Below are 18,395 nucleotides of genomic sequence, written 5' to 3'. Positions count from 1 at the left end.
TTAAGTGGTGTCTGCTAGGTTTCTCCATTGTGAAGTTACTCTTTTGCCCCGTGTAATTAGTAAGAATTTTGTGAGGAGGTACTTTGAGACTGTGTACATATCCTGCTCCTCATCAAACTTTTACTCATTAGTTTTTTTGGCTGAATGAATTTTTACTATGATGGTTGCCAAACAGTGATTTTCCAATTTATTATTCCTTAATTTATTAGTTGTCATTCTACAGTAAGGAAAAATTTTCTCTTCTGCCCATTCACTTATTTATTCATTTTTTATATTAGTACGGACATATAGCTTCCTATTTTATTCAATGGATTATAACCTTTGACTATCATTATATATTTTGATGCTCAAATTTTGTTAATGAAAGTCCCCATCAAGCTCCTTCTATGTTCTTTTGATATGTCTCCGTCACTCTTTAAGCACCTCTGTATTTCTGACACAGGAACGTGGTCCAGGTTTATCTTGTACTTTCCCTATCTCAACCCTGGAATCAATCATTTCTCCAAGGGTCCCTGGTTTCTTTTAGTAGAGGATGGTATTTAGAGACTAAGATTTGGGCAGTAGAGGTGTTCATTGCCATTGGAGTAATGCTGTTTCCACGCTCTCTCTCAGTGGATGAAGCTAGAGAATATGTGTATCCAAAACCCCACTTGCAGACACTCACCTCCCCTGGACCCCAGTTGTTCTCCTTATTCTGCTTAGGTACCCATAACCTGTTTTGGGCCACTGTCACATACAGCCTCCCACCCCACACAGATGCTATCTTCCCTCCACTTGGGCTCCAACATATCACATGGGTTGTGGACATGACTCCTTACTCTGCTCAGATTCTGACCTCCCGAGCTGTATAGCTGCCTCTGCTTCCCCTGGTCAGACACCCTCCTTGCCCTGCCCAGGCTCTGACACCAAGCTTGGGGCTCTTGCCACCCACCCCTCAATGCTTGATGGCCTCTTTGACTCATCTGGGCTCTAACACACTGGTAGGTTACTGCTGCTGTCACTCCCACTCCCTCTGCAAATATTTTCTTTATCCCACTTGGGCTCAATACCTGTGTGGATTCCTTGTCACTCTACTTAGACTCCAACTCCCCACACTTGGCTGCCAGTGTCACCACCCCTGACCCCCACCCCACAGAAGTCCTGCTCACCTTGCTCTAATACTCCCCCAGCCCCTCATAGATAACCTACTTGCTCATGCTGACCTAATGGCTTTGGGACTAAATTAGTCAAGAGGAATGGAAGAGAGGAAGACAGGCAGTAGGTTTCTACCTAGTCTGTTTTCTTTAAGTAGCTTTTTTCTGTTTGTTTTGGTCTCTCTTTCATATAAGAGGACATTCTCAGATACCTAGTGATTCTTGGTTGTCTGTGGGGGGAGGTGGAGGGGGTGTTTGCTTATCATTTGGGTACTTTACTGATCTTGCAGGGCTATTTCACTGAGGAACATCCAAAGGTTATCTCTTTAGGTCTTGTCTCTTTTATCTGCTCCAGAAACTAAACCTCCAGCTTTCTGCTGGAATGAGGGAAGAGGGAGGAGCTGTTGCCCAGCAGCTTGGAGTCAGCGAGGGGGTCCGGATGTCTAACAGCATTTTAACCGGACTTTCAACCAATCTCCTGTTTATAGTCCCTTTTCACCGTAACTTCCAGAGGTACCCGTGTCAGCAGTTCCTGACCCTTTGAAAGTTCTGGGTGAAAATCTAGTTGCTTCTTGGCCTTCTCTGTCAGTTAGGACACCAGTTTCCTGGCTCTGCTAACCCGGTTACCATTCATCTCCTCTCCTGTCCTCTTTGTTCTTAAGAAGTGTTTTTTAAAAGTCTCTTTTCTGTCATTTTAGTAGAGTTTTGAAAGGAAGTGGAATTAAGTGCGTGTTTAATCTGGCATCTCTTACTGGAACTCCAATTTGAACTTACAGGCTTTTAATTTGCCTTCATGACTCAGTATCCAGGGTCAAAAGCCCAAATACAATTCTTTTGGATTGCGTGTTCTTTTAATCCTTCATCCTTTTACTTCTTTGTGTTTCTTTCCGTTTGGTTCTTCTTACCATTGACCTCTTTGCCATCTCTTTCACTGTGTCCTATACAATCCTCACTGCAATAACAGCAATAACAGTAATAAAGAAACCTTGACTTCTCCCTGTTGACAAAAAATTAATCAGTCAATCTAAGAAAGAAATGGAAAATTTTATTCAAGCCAAATTGAGGATTACGACTTGGGAACAGCCTCTCAGAAAGCTCTGAGAATGGTTCAGCCCGTTAAAGGTCAAAGTACAGTTATATAAGTTTTTGAGACAGAGGGCTCTACATTAAATGAGGTATTTTTGACAGTACACAATCCAGATTGTGGGTCGTTGTCGTGGCCCCTTACAAGATTTAAGAAGCAAGGCTATCTCCCAAGGAGTTGCAACCCTTGATGAGATCAAGAAAGAATGTTATCTCCTAAGGAGGTCTGGTTAATGCAGACGTATGATACACACTAAAGGGGAAGGAGGAGGCTCAAATGGACAAAGAAAAGTTTTATGTTTAAATTTTCCTTGTCATGCCATAAAATATGAATTTTTTTTCATCATCCCTTAGCCACACATCAAATTTATCCCCAAGGCTAAATTCTTGATTCTTCCTCCTAAATATCTCTAGAACCTGCTACTTCTCTCCCTCAACACTTGATTCTCACTCAAACCTTCATTTCTCACCTGGATTACCTTCTGATCTTCCTACCTCTAGTCTAGCTCCATTTTATGCATCTAATTTCTTTTTCTAAAATACAAATTGATTGTGGCACTTTCCCAGGGTCATGGTTTTAAAATTCAAATTTGAATGCTTTCAGGTGAGTGTGTACTCTGGAAGTCTTTGCAGGCCCCATCACTTCCTCTAGGACATTTTTTTAGGCCACCTGCCTTCCCCTAAAGGCGTTTGAGCTTCTGATTCCCATTGCCATAGGGTAAACTACAAACTCTTTATCTGACCTACAAGACCTTCATGATCTGGCCCTGCTCATCTCTCTCCAGCCTCATCTTTCCCCATAACTCTGTTTTCTAGCCAACCTGAACTACTGAATACTTTTACTTCAAATTTGCCAAACTGCATCTTGCCTCAGGGCTTTTTGTGTGCTATTCTCATTCTCCCCTTCGCATTTATCTGGCTAATTCTGACTCACACCTCAGTTTCAGTTTAGACATAATTTCCTTTGGGAAGCCCTACCAGTTATTTGCCCCTCCTGCTGGCTCTTGCAGGGAACTCTGTCTACTTCTTTTATAATAGCACTTATCACAGAATATTCTAATTACCTGTTTATTGTTCTATCTCCAAAATGTATCTCAGTATTTGACACATAGGAGACCCTCAATAAATATTTCTGAATTAATAAATACATTTATTTAGTAGCTAATGATAGGTCAGGCCCTGGGATAAGCTATATATAAATATATAGATATTTATATACCATACACACACACACACACACACACACACACACACACATACACACACGATCTCCTTTTGTCCTCACGATAACTCTGGATGTAGATATTATTATCATGATAATACACATTTTCTAGGTGAGGAAATTAAGTCTCAGAAAAATAAAGAAACGTGGCCTAAATCATATAGCTATTAAGCAACAGATCCAGGATTCAAATACAAGTCTGCCTGATCCTGAAACCTTGCTCCCAACCATTTAGGTTGCTACATCTTTAGTCTAGTTCAGGAAACAGCCATCCATGCCTTCCTGGACCAAGTCCTAGCGTGCCCCAGGCACTTGCTCTCTCACGGTCCCCTTGTAAGTAGTCCACTCCCTCTTTCATGATCTGTTGTGCACACAGCCAGGAGACGGAGCAGCATTTTCATGGCATCCCATAGCTTCTCCCAGGTAGGGTTGTCAGATTTAGCAAATAAAAATTCAGGAAGCTGGGCTTCCCTGGTAACGCAGTGGTTGAGAATCTGCCTGCCAGTGCAGGGGACACGGGTTCGAGCCCTGGTCTGGGAAGATCCCACATGCCGCGGAGCAACTAGGCCCGTGAGCCACAATTACCGAGCTTGCGCGTCTGGAGCCTGTGCTCCGCAACAAGAGAGGCCGCGATAGTGAGAGGCCCGCGCACCGCGATGAAGAGTGGCCCCCGCTTGCCGCAACTGGAGAAAGCCCTCGCACAGAAACGAAGACCCAACACAGCCATAAATAAATAAATAAAAATTAAAAAAAAAAAAATCGCCATATTAAAAAAAAAAAAATTCAGGAAGCCAAGTTAAATTTGAATTTCAGGTAAATAAGAAATTATTTTTTTGTCTATGTCCCAATGCAATATTTGAGACATATTTATATTAAAAACTTATTCTCTGCTTATCTGAGATTCTAATTCTTAACTGTGTGTCTTGTATTTTATCTGGCATCTCTGCACCATTGTCCTTCCACCTTCTCTGAAAGCCCCTCTTCTTTCAAACCATCCTGCTCACTGTCATCTATTGATTCATTTGTTCAACACATACTGAAAAACCAGATACTGACTTGCTGTGATACCACACATCCCCTACAGGGAATATAGAGAAGTTACTACCTTATCAGTATTTAGCGCTCTATTTTTTTTTTTAATACATATCACTTTGAGCACATAAACATGCTCTAGCCTTCACAATAATTGTCAGCCCTATTTTCTCTTCTCAGAATCACCCTATTTTTCTCCTCTACTCAGCTCAGATTCTTAAAAGACTTGTCTCCACTTCCTCACCTTCCATTCATTTGAAAGATAGGGTAAAGAAGAGTGATTAAGAGTATGGATTTTACTGTCAGAATACTTGGGTTAATATCCAAACTGACTCTTGCTATTAGTAACCCAAACAGCTTGATCTCTCTAAGCATCAATTTGCTTGCCCATAAAAAGAGATAACAGTGCCTGCCTCACTTCAGAGGGTTGCTGTGAACATTAAATTAGATCATTCATATAAAACACTTAGCACATGCCTGCAGATAATAAACATTCAATAAACATTAGTATTATCCAACTGAAATCTATATTCTGCCCAGTACTCTACTGAAAATGCTCTGGCCTAGGTTATCAATGACCTTGTAATTGTCAGATCCAAGTGTATTTTTCGGTCCTCATCTTGCTGAACTCTTGTGACACTTGGCACTACTTCTTTCTTTTCTTTTTTCTTTTTTAATATTTATTTATTTATTTGGTTGCGCTGGGTCTTAGTTGCGGCAGGCAGTTCCTTATTTGCAGCTTGCAGGCTCCTTAGTTGCAGCAGGTGGGCTCCTTAGTTGTGGCATGGGAACTCTTAGTTGTGGCATGCATGTGGGATCTAGTTCCCTGACCAGGGATTGAACCCAGGCCCCCTGCATTGGAAGCTCGGAGTCTTAACCACTGTACCACCAGGGAAGTCCCACTACTTCTTTCTTGAAGTTCCCTCTCCCTTTCTCCCCACATTCTCCTTGTTATCCTTGGCCTGTCTCTTCTTCTCAGACTTCTTTGCCACATCCTCTTCTTCTGCCTGACTCCCCTGATGTGCTCTTCCTTGAGTTTATCCTTCGTCCTTCTGCCTCAGTCCCACCTACCTTTCCTGGGACATCATTCCCACTCCTGTTGTTTTAACTCTCCCTCTCTGAAGAAGACATTTTTCCTTTTTCCACTTCTGACCTCTCCTCTGACCTTCAGTTCCGTATCTCCAGATAGATGCCTACAATAGACTGAATGGTTGCTTCCCTCCAAAATTCATATATTGAAATTCTACTCTCAATGTGATGGTATTTGGAGGTCGGGCCTTTGGGAGGTAATTAAGTCATGAAGGTGGAGTCCTCATGAATGGGATTAGTGCCCTTATAAGAAGATGCCAGGGAGCTAGCTAGCTCTCTTTTCTACCATGTGAAGATACAATGAGAAGTCAACTGTCTGCAACCTGGAAGAGGGTCTCGCCAGAACCTGACCATGTTGACACTGATTTCAGACTTCTAGTCTCCAGACAGAAATAAATTTCTGTTGTTTATGAGCCACTCAGACTATGGTATTTTGTTATAGCAGCCTGAGCTGATTAAGACAATGCCCAAGAGGCATCTCAAACTCAGTACTCAACTTAGCCATCTCTGAAAGTATCACTTACCATCCCCACCATGAACCTAATCTTCCTCTTAGGTTCTCTCTGACAGTGGCTGTTGCTTCCAACCTCCCAAGTCTGCAGGCCTAGAAACCTAGACGTCATTCTTTCCACCTCCTTTACCTTTCTTTCTTTTTCTTTTAAATTTATTTTTGTTATCTATCTATCTATCTATCTATCTATTTATTTATTATTTTTGGCTGTGTTGGGTCTTCGTTGCTGTGCACGGGCTTTCTCTAGTTGCGGTGAGCGGGGGCTACTCTTTGTTGCAATGTGTGGACTTCTCATTGTGGTGGCTTCTCTTGCTGTGGAGCACGGGCTCTAGGCACACAGGCTTCAGTAGTTGTGGCTCACAGGCTCAGTAGTTGTGGCTCGTGGGCTCTAGAGCGTAGGCTCAGTAGTTGTGGCGCACGGGCTTTGTTGCTCTGCAGCATGTGGGACCTTCCCGGACCAAGGCTCAAACCCATGTCCCCTGCATTGGCAGGCAGATTCTTAACCACTGGACCACCAGGGAAGTCCTCCTTTACCTTTCTTCCCCACATCCAATCTATTCCCATGTCCTGTCATTTAACTTACTATTGATCTCCCAAATCTGTTTCTCTTCGTCAACCCTCATGCTGAGTAGAGAATGGATTATAAGGACCAAGGAGATCAGTTAGGAGGTGTTTTCAGTAGTCTAAATGAGAGTTGATGAGGAACCTCTTAACTGGTCTCCTTGGCCCCTCAAAAATCCATCTCTATTCAGCTGTCAGAGTAATATTCCTTTTATTTTATTTTGCCACACCACATGGCTTATGGGATCTTAGTTCCCCAATCAGGGATTGAACCTGGGCCCTTGGCAGTGAGAGCATGGAGTCCTAACCACTAGATTGCCAGGGAATTCCCAGAGGGTAATATTCCTATAGACCCATAAAGTCACCCTCATCTTCAAAATCTGTAGGTTAATGTATAACCTTCAATGCTTGACACAGGCTGTTTATAGAGTGATTCCTAACGGGCTCTCCAGCCTCAGCTATAGTCACTTATTTTCCCAACACACACCTACACACCTAAGCTACTTGTGGGACCCCACTCCCCATCCTAGTCAACCTGCTGTTGACTCTGTCAGTAATGCTCTTTAATCCGTGGTCCACCTGATCAGTTCCTACTCAACCTTCAGCATCTTGCTCAGAATTTCATCTTGAAAGCTTCCCTGAAACACTGCATCCCTACCCCCTTGCAGAATTAATTACTCCCTGTACTCCTCTTAGGCTTAGTACATATTTTCTTATTTTAAAGCTTGGTACATGTTTTTATTATAGAATGCATTATTATGTTATTTTGGTAATGTGTTTATCTTTGCTATTATTAGAGTGTAAATTCCTTTTCATTCATATTTGCTCCCCCAGAGTCAAATGTCAGGTCTGGCACATAGTGGATGTACAGTTAATGTTTTTTAAGCTCAACTGAATTTCTGTACAGGTGAGGCCTTGAGGAGGAAGGAAAAGGGGATATTAAAAGAGAGGGGAGGTGGGAGCTAAGTTTGGAGAGGTTGGGAGAAGGCACCTTGTTTGCCAATCTACAACGCTTGGCTTTTACCCTATGGAAATTTGGAACCAGCAGAATCTTCAAGCTGGGGAGTGATGTAGAAAAAATTGTTTCAAGAAGCCAGTTCTACAGCAGACTTGAAGACTGTTGCAATAATGCAGGCAATGGATAATAAATGTGTACATTAAGATAATGGCAGTGGGTATAGACAAAGGAGCTAAGCTGCAAGCAGTATTTCTGAAATAAATTTGATCAGTTTAATTCAGAGGGGTAAGGAATGAAGGTTAAGACTTCTAGGTTTCTGGCTTAGATGGCTGGTGATACCATTAACCAAGATACACAATACAAGAAGGGCAGGGATGTTGGGGGGTTGGGACACAGTCAGAATGAAAGGCTAGTGAGGCAGCCAGAATAGATGTACCTAGTCACTAGATGGGGACACAAGCCTGGGGGTTATGCATTTGGTAGATATCAACACACTAAATGCCTGGTGACCTCATGATGGGTGAGATCATCTTCAAAGGAAGAAAGAGAACCAGGAAAAGTGGAGTCCTAGGAGCCAAGGAAGGAAGATATGGAGAAATAGTGGGTACTCAACAATATCTAACACCGGAGAGTAACGTGTTCCCATGTGTGTTTTATGAACTCCCCTGGGATGTTTGGCAGTATTCTACTACTGGGAACATGAGAGAACAAAGAGAGCAACTGGTGATCGAGTTTGGAAAATCCTGTGCTAAACAAATTTGAACAATTTTTTTCTGTTGCAGGATTTTACATTTACATATTCACACTGTGAATTTCCCAGAGGGAAATGTATTCATTCATTCATTCATCCTTTCAGTTCGACAAATATTAAACATCTTTTACGTGCTGGAATTATGGGGCTATTCAGTAACAAAACAGATAAGGGTTCCTGCCCTGAAGAACATGAATTTCTCAGAAAAGTCAGATATTAACTAATTAAACAAATTAACTGCAACTGAGCTACATGCTACAGAGTTGACGCACAGGGTACTACAGCAGCGTCTAATAGGAGGAACGTGAACTCACTTTTTTACCAGAGCAACTCTAGGGACTAGTGTTCTGCAGAATCAAATTGAGGAAGTGTGGCTGTGGAAAGGTCAAGTAGGCTGAGAACTAGAGCATATGTCTGTGGATTTAAAAACAAAGAGGTCATTCATGGTACTAGTGAGAGCTGTTTCACAGAGTGGGAGTTGATGAGGTCTAGACAGACAATCTACTCTTTGGTAAAGTAAGGGAAGAAGCAAACAGGGCTGCAGCTGCAAGGGGAAGAGAAAGTCTAGGGTAAGTCTTTAGTCTTTAGTCTGTCTTTTGTCTGGGGAGTCATACCCATTTGCAAGTTAAAAGGAAGGAATCAGAAGAGCTAGACAGTTTGCACTCAAAAATAGTGAGGGCACTCAATCGTGTACAGTATTCACTTGTAAATGTTTGTTTGGTATATTCTTTGCTCTAGGGATTGTACTAGGCACTTGGGATACAAGGGGGAAGACAATATACATCGTCCCTGCTCTCCTATATTCTAACAGGGAAGACAAACAATAAACAAGTCATCATGAAGAAATAAAATAATTAGAGCTATGATAAGAAGTATGAAGAAAATAAACAAGATCCTGTGATAGGGGACACGGTGTATGTGTGTGCGGGAGGGCCTTTGAGGAATGAGATTTACTTGAAGAATAACAAGAAGCCAGCTGTGTAAGGAGAGGAGAGGAGTGCTTCAGTTAGAGGAAACAGTAGGTCTTGAGGTGGGAAAGAGTTTAGCTGATCTAAGAACTTCCAAGGGCCACTGTGGCTCAAGTAGAAGGAGCAACTAGGAGAGTGGCAGGAGCTGAAATAGGAGGGGTAGGTAGGACTCGGATCATGTAGGTCCTTGCAGACCAGGGCAGGGAACTGGGAGCATATTCTCAGCATATTGGGAAGCTATTAACAATGCAGGGTACTGATGCTCTCATTTACATGAAAAAATATCACTAAGGCTGTGTGGAATATAGATTGGGGTAAGACAAGGAGTAAGTAGGGAGCCCAAGTTAGGACACAACAGCAGTAAACAGGCCAGTGAAAGACAATTCTGTCTGGTTGAGATTGGAGGCAATGGGGTAAAGGAGTGGATTCAGGAAATATTTTAGAGGTTGGTGATGGATTGGATATAAGAGATGAGGGAAAGATCTAGGCTGAGGAAGTAGAAATTGAGATACTATGTAATTCTTTTGGAAGGATTTTCTTTTTCAGTAAAATTTTCTGTGATCATCGAAATGTTTTACATTTGCCCTGTCCATTATGAGCCATACTGTGTGACTATTTATTTATTTATTTATTTTTGGCTGCGTTGGGTCTTTGTTGCTGCACGCTGGCTTTCTCTAGTTGCGGTGAGCAGGGGCTACTCTTCGTTGTGGTGCACGGGCTTCTCATTGCAGTGGCTTCTCTTGTTGTGGAGCACAGGCTTCAGTAGTTGTGGCACATGGGCTCAGTAGTTGTGGCTCACAGGCTCTAGAGCACAGTCTCAGTAGTTGTGGCGCACGGGCTTAGCTGCTCCGCAGCATGTGGGATCTTTCCAGACCAGGGCTCGAACCCGTGTCCCCTGCATTGGCAGGCAGATTCTTAACCACTGCGCCACCAGGGAAGTCCAAGAGCCCTTTCAATAAACACTTACTGAGCACCTACCAAATGCTAGGCCTTATGTTAGGTGTTGGACATACAAAGAATAAGGCATAGATAGATCCAGTCATTGTGAAAGGCAAACCTACAACCAAATTAACTCTGATAGCAAGGGATCTGCACAGTCATAGAAATTTGCACAATGGTGGCACTGAGGTGGGAGTGCTTCACTCTGCCTGGGGTACTGGAGGGAAGGGATGTAGGGAAGGAGGTAAGGCCAGGTTCTCTAGAAGATGAGTCTAGAGGTGGAGAAGGGAAACTGAAAAAGACTGAGCTCTGTGACCTTGATTTTTTCCAAGAAGCAGGAGGCAGTCATCTGCTGTGAGTCAGTAATAGGTTAGAAGACTTATGTTATATATTCTTGGTTGTGTTCTCTGTAGGTGAAGTACCTGGATTTGCACCTCCAGCAACCAGCATGATGTCCTCACCTTAGTCACAGGGCATTTTATACTCATCCAGAGATATCATTGAGAGCATATCTCCAAAAATGTCTGCATCTCCACACATTACTTACTACTCTATTATTCATTCAACATTTTTAATTGTACGCTTTATTTTTCCTTCCAGTTTTATTCGTAACTGACATACAGCACTGTATAAGTTTAAGGTATATAGAATAATGATTTGACTTACATACATCATGAAATGATGACCACAATAAGTTTAGTGACCATCCATCATCTCATATAGATACAAAACTAAAGAAATAGAAAAAAATGTTTTCCTTGTGATGAGAACTCTTAGGATTTACTCTCTTAACAGCTTTCATATATACTATAGAGCTGTGTTCATTATATTGATCATGTTGTACACAACATCCCTAGTACTTATTTATCTTATGAGTGGGAGTTTGTACCTTTTGACTGTCTTCATCCAATTCCTCCTCCCTCAACCTGCCCCTCTGGTAACCACAAATCTGATCTCTTTTTCTATGGGTTTGGTTGGTTTGTTGTTTTTAAAGTATAATCGATCTACAACACTATGTTAGTTCCTGTTACACAACATAGTTATTTGGTATTTCTATACATTTCAAAATGATCACAGTAAGTCTAGTTACAATATGTCACCATACAAAGAACATCGTTATCGACTATATTCCCCACACTGTACATTTCACACCCATGACTCATTTATTTTGCAACTGGCAGTTTGTACCTTTTAATCTCCCCACCTATTTCTTTCTTCCCCTTACGCTTATTCAACAGCATTTAATAAGCATTTATTGTGTATCTGGTATAGAATAAATGAATGAATGGTGAATAAATGAACAAAAGAATAAATGGTTGAATGAATGAACAGGTAAAGAATTACAGCTTGTCATTGACACTAGAAACAAGATTTAACTAAAAATTTGATAGCAATTATATTTTTAGCTACCCCACCTTTAGCATGGAAACCTTTAGCTGCCTAGATCACTCACTATAAAAATAGCTATTGTTTATTGAGGCTTGCAATGAGTTAGGCCCTATGCTAAGCAGTTTACATGTATTTCTCATTTACTCTTCTCATAATCACCCCAGAGGCAGAGTTATCATCCTGATTTTACAGATAAGAAAACAGGTTTAGGGAGGTTAAATAGCTTAGGAATTCAAGGTCTTTTTATTCCAAAGTTAGATCTCAACACTATGCATAGTTTTCACTCTTCCCCTACTTCCAAAAGACACTATGCTTTTGCATAACCATTACTTGATCTTTTGAACCTGTACCCTGAAAACATTACTGAAATTGTTAGGATGGAGATATCTGAAGCTCCTCCTTTTGCTGGCTGGAAGAACACAGAGGCATGCATCTACAAATAGGGAAGGTGATCTTTGACCCTGGTGCCACCGACTGTGGGCACCTAACCTGATATTTCCTACCATTGTCATCACTTCACTCTTTCCTACAAATTACCAGCCAGTAAGTATTGAGCATCTCAGTTATCAACCAATTTATAAATATGAACTAGTTTTGTTATGTGGAATGGAGAATTATTAGACATGATACTTGCCTTGAAAGAGCTTCCAATCTAGAAGAAATAAGATCACAAAAAACTCAACAAAAGCAAACTAGCTATGTACCTGGGTACTAAATGGTGTGGCACAGTCTATAATCAAAGAGCTTGGGAGACATGACATTTGGAGTCAACTGGGGGCAAAGGAAAGTAACATTTATTGGACTTTTTTTTAGCCTAACACACTTACAATGTGTTAGATATTGTGCTAGACTCTTCACATACGTGATCTCATTTTAATGTGTCATCCAGTTTTATTCAACAAACACTTCCTGAGCTTTTACTATATTTATACAAAATACTAGGTGTTATTGATGAAAGAAATAGGAACATGACTTTGTTCCTGTCCTCACTGAGCTTAGAAATAAGACATGTGTACAAATGGCTATGATACAGGGCTTTAAACAACAGTGACTGTATAATTTATTGTCCAAATTGGGATGCTTTTGAGAATAAATAGGAGTACTATTAATAATTACTGTGGAACAACCCGGGCATTAAACCCAGACTGCTCTGAACAATCCAGGTTGTTATCACCTCGGCAAGGAGAGAGCTTGAAGTGGTGGCCAAGCACAAAGGAGCCAGGGGGCTGAATCAGCGAAACCCAGTGGTAGAAATGGATAATTTGGGCTTGCTGCTTGGGAGGGCACAGGCAATAAGCATGTAAACAACATAATTTCAGGTAGCTTAAGGGGGTAAAGAGAGGGGGGAAGGGGACTACTTTAAAAGGCATGGCCAGGGGAATTCTCTGGCAGTCCAGTGGTTAGGACGCCACGCTTTCACTGCCGAGGGCCAGGTTCAGTCCCTGCTTGGGGAACTAAGATTCCACAAGCCACACGGCACGGCCAAAAAAGAAAAAAAAAAAAGAAGCATGTTTAGTGGGAAGACATTTCGGAGGCAGTAACATTTAAGCTGAAACTTGAATGATGAGAAGAATCAAGAAATTGAAAGACAAAAAGAAAAAAGAATCACAAGAATGGTCTTATCTCAGCAGTGATCTGAAGGTCAGTAGGCCCAACCTCCCACTCCTGGGGTTTGGGGTGAGGAGGTTTAGGGGCCTCCTACTTAGTGTGAAGAGAGATGAGGGGGTTTCAGTTTTATTCTGTAGGTAATAGAGAATCATTAAAGAGTCTTGAACAGAATAGTGATATGAGTGGAAAAATTACTCTGGCACTAGTGTATAGGGTGGGTTAGAGAGGGGAAGAGGTTGAAGCAGGAAATCCAGGCAGCTATTGAAATAGTCCAAGCAAGAGAAAAAACTCCTGGATTGGGACAGTGGCAGTGACATTGGAGAAATAGAGATGGAAGTGATACCCCAGAGCAAGAACGTGTAGGATTTATGCTAGGGTGTCACCTAGCATAGTGCCAATCCCTAGGAGGCCCTCAGTAAATGCTAGCTCCTCCCCTCCCTCACTCAGCAGGTAATGGGAGTGAGGGAAGATTGTTTCTGTTTGTTGTTTAGAATCGAGAAAAACCTGGGCGGGAATCCAGTTTCAGGTTAAGGGGAAGGACCAGTAGAGAGGGAGATATAAAAAATGTAAGGGAAAGGGGGTTACCGATAGCATGTTTTATTTAAAAAGGGATAGATGTAAAGGTGAATAGAGTCTTAGATAGGAGGTGTGATACTCCATCCTCCAAGACAGGATCAACAGAAGTCTGTCGAGGGAGGTGGAAAGTCAGTGAAGCTTCTATGGAACATCTTTGATTTGAAGGTGGGCTTATGGATAGAAGAAAATATTTGGAACGCTTCCGTGGGAAACAATTTGTCCAACAGCTGTTCTCACCCTTGGTTGAATATTAGGCTCTTCCTGGGAGCCTTAAAACAAAAAATGATGCTGCACCCCCAGCCCCAGAGATTCTGATTTAATTCCTCTGGGATGGGGCCCAGGCACTGGTGTTTTCAAAAGTGCCTGTGTTGCTGTCAATGAACAGCCCTGATTGAGAACCATCAGAAAGAGGTTCGAGGGCCTCAGAAAGGGCTCAGCTGAGGTATGGGAGCAGGGATTTGTTGTTGAGCCAATCAGCCTGGTTACAGGGCTCTCTCCAGCACCAACTTTTCTGGAGCAGAAGCTGTGAAATTAGAGCATGGTTCTTGTTTACTGAGGTTGGTAAAGCACTAGGCTGAAGAAGTAAGAGGTGATAGAGGTTGGGGGAAAAGAATTGGCCAATCACAGATTGTCTAATCTGACAGAAAAAGCAGAGGTTCAGATGAAAGTCGATAAAATAATAATAGCAACACCACATAATTTTTTTGAGTGCTATCTACCAGCTGCAAAAATAAAGTGATTTATACAAATTCTCATTTACTCTCACCGAGCTCTAGGTCCTCATTTATTATCCTCATTTTATAAACGGGGAAACCGAAGCTCAGAAGTTAAGAAAGGTTCCCAAGTTTATGGAGTTAATAAGTGGCAGAACTGGTATTTGAACCCAGATCTGACTGACTCTAGAACCTGAGCTCTGGTTGGGCAGGAACAAGGGAGTGGGAAGGAGGGAAGATAAGAGCCTGTAGGAATCTGCTGGGTTTGAATGGGCTTGAGATTGGCCTCGAGGTAAGGAGATGAGAGGGTTTCTGAGGGAAACAATGGAAGGTGAGGGAATGGGTCCTGAGCATTGGAGGGAGAGTGGGAAATCAGATTGGATAGGCACACTGACAGGCCCAATCTGTCAATGGAATGTAGACTCCATGTGGTAAAAAGGAACTGGGCGACACTAAGGGGTTATTTAGGAGGTGGTTGACGTGATAAAGAGTAACCTTAAAATTTATCAAGCAGATGAAGAGCTAGGAAGGTCACTGAGGAGAGCTCTGCACTGAAATACTTTTTTCTTCCTTTGTTCCCTGTCTTGTCCTGGTAGCCACAGATGTGACTTAACCCACCCATGGCACTCAGGACTGCAGACTGCCCACTCCTCAGCTCTAAGCTATCTTTCCAGGGCTCGTACCTAAGATCACAGTTCTTATGTTCAAGGATTAATAGAAGGCTCTGCAGATTGACTAGTGGCTGGAAAGCGGACTGGGCACTTTGTCATGTTTGTTCCTACCCCTGCAGAGAAGGTTATTCAGAAATATAATGTTGTTACAAGGTGCTGGGTACAAAGGAGGCACCGTACACATACCAACACCACGAGAATTCCACAGGATTGCCAGGGACCTCCATAAACATCACTCATTAGCAACTGCCCCTGACCTAACTCAGAAAGTACCCAAGAGCACCAAGCCATCTTCGATGCGGACGGTGTCAGTTCTTTCTTGATTTGAGTAGACCAAATTAAATTTATACCTAAAGAACTAGTTTCCAGATTTCAGTGTCTTCCCAGCCCACGTTGTTTTCAAATTAATGAAAATCAAAATTGCTGGTGCACAGTAAGGAAAACTGAAGAGGCAAAATGAATAACTAGAATTCTCTGAGTGATGACCAGAGCACAAATAATGCTAGGACCTGATGAGGCCAAAAGACACCTAGTGAGCTTAGCTAGCTGGTTGTGGTACCCTGGGAAGGGGGAGATGTTATCTGTCAAAGGGAAGATAAATTCTGCAAACCAAACCTGGCAGTTTGGGGAAAATGTGTTTAACCCACTCACTTCCCTCCTTATTTGTAATATTGCTTCCCTACTTTTCAACTTGAGTTTACTCTGGAAGTGGAACATTTATTCCAACAAAATGTGCCCGGTGTGGTCTCTCAGAGATTAAAGACATCTGCTTAGTAGGCATTAACTTCAGTGTAGTACTTGCACCTCTCTGAGGATGTCTTACTAAGCCCTCAGTAGGGTGAAGCTGCTTCATTTTCTTCAGGTATGTAAACTGAAGAGGCAAATTTTACCTGCTCTGAAGTCCAAAGAAAATGGTACTTGGCTCCTTGGGCTCATTAGCCGTTAGTCTTAGTTAGTAATTACCAGATGTTGCTCAGGCATATTTGGAAAAGAACTTTATCTGTGTAACTTTCTTTTGGAAAATCAGAACATTATACTGCAAATTGTGAAGGAGGGGAAATGCTGTACTAGAAAGCTTAGCCAGGTGTGACATAATCATTTTCTTGAGGATGTGGTGTGGCAAACTTTTTTTCTTCTAGGTAATGAACACATTTGCTTGTAGTTTGAGTTTAAAAAAAAAAAGCTGGGGCTTCCCTGGTGGTGCAGTGGTTGAGAATCTGCCTGCCAATGCAGGGGACACGGGTTCGAGCCCTGGTCTGGGAAGATCCCACATGCCGCGAAGCAACCAGGCCCGTGAGCCACAACTACTGAGCCTACGCGCCTGGAGTCTGTGCTCCGCAACAAGAGAGGCCGCGATAGTGAAGAGGCCCGCGCACCGCGATGAAGAGTGGCCACCGCTTGCCGCAGCTGGAGAAAGCCCTCGCACAGACACGAAGACCCAAAATAGCCAAAAATAAAATATATAAATAAATAAAAGATTACTATAAAAAAAAAAAGCTATTATGTTTCCTTTAAAAAAACGTGTAGACCGTCAAAAGTGTGAAATCCATTTTAGCCTGTTGAAAATATTTGGGTTTTTAAGATAGCATCACAGATGTATATATTCCAGGTTCAAATTACTCAGAATTCTAGATTCTAAATATTATAAACTGAAGTTGAAATCAAATGTAAATTAACCTGTGATTTTTTTTTTTTCTTCTAGTTATTTTTAGGTAAATAACTGAGGATAGGATGTGAGGCTGGCAAACAATATTCGCTGGGAGGACCCTTATTGTGATCGAATTCCAAGTAGTATTTTTTAGTCACATCTCATTCTTACACACACACACGAATCCTGTTGTGTTTTAAACAGATACTGAAAACCTCAACTCTATTTGTGAATCTTTTTCTTTTTTAAGATATCTTTCCTACAGACAGAATCTCTAGCAGCCAGCCAACAATCCAGGCCTAACACTTTAGCTAACAGCTTCATGGTTCAAAAAAAGTAGGGTGGGGGAAGTGAGAGTGAGTAAAAACAAAATGAAAATGACCAGTATGTTTTGGGAAACACTTTACTACAGTTATTAGGTGACCTCACTGGGGATAGCACGCCCTCCAGAAACCGTATTTACCACGAATCACCCAAACTATTATATTCAATAAGGTCAAAGGGCTGATTTATGTAATATTTTTAAATTTACATTTTATAAATATAAGGATACTGTGTGTATTATCAAATAATTCATTTGTATTTCTAAAGTGTCATATTTTCTATTGTTCTTGTTAATCTGTTTGAACTAGGGAGAAAAAAGGTATTGAGATAGTTGAATATTGGATCCATCAATCATTAAAATTGAACCAAGAAAAGATCCAAGTTTTCATAGTTTAATTCTATACCATCCATACTTCTCACCAGAAAACTGATAAGGGCTGACATAAATAACTCAGTTGGAAGGATATCTGACTATCTTATAGAAACATTATGCAGAATCTTTAAAGATGTTAGCCCTGGCAGGATTCCTAGGTGAGAATAGGCAGCTATACCATATTCTACTTTTGGTGGCCTCCTCACTTTTGGTTTTTGTCATGACCTCAACCAGGCCCCCTTTGAAGGTTTATTTGTGAACACAAACCTTTCTCCTTTGGCTGGTCTCATTTTTTTAGTGGTCTAGGGAAAGAGACCGAGGCAAGCTGTGGCCTATTTTAAATCCTTAGGTTCCCTTCCCTCCCACTCCTTGCCCTCCTCCCCTCCACATTCCTGCTACATGGAAAGGCAGTGGGGCCTCATACCTCAACATTTTATTAAAGAACCACTTAGCCATTCTCTCACCAGGATGGGCACAAGATGCCGGTTATTCCCTTAGATGAGTGGGTTTTTAAAAAGCTGGGTGGGAGACCCCATGCTACAAATTTAATTTAAAAACTGTTAAAGGAACCTTTTTTTAAATCTCAAGAACAGCCTTTTCACACTTCTCTACCACCTTTCCATTGGCTGTGTGTAAATAAACAAAGACCACCAAGTGAGAACAGGCTATTTATTCAAAGCTTGCTACAGCAAGGCAGCCAGCCACCTTCACTCAGCTTGGGACTTACAGGCCGGCAGTAAAAAAAAAAAAAAAAAAAAGGGGGGGTGGGTGGAGTAGGCTTCAGGGTATGCTCTGATTGGAGGTTAACGCGGGGAAGCTGGAGGCGGGCTAACTAGAAGCCGGGCA

Source organism: Balaenoptera borealis (genome assembly GCF_965194805.1).
Source record: "Balaenoptera borealis genome assembly, chromosome: 11".
NCBI classification, from domain to species: Eukaryota; Metazoa; Chordata; class Mammalia; order Artiodactyla; family Balaenopteridae; genus Balaenoptera; species Balaenoptera borealis.
The sequence above is the reverse complement of the archived record's forward strand: the minus strand, read 5'-3'. Positions refer to the sequence as shown.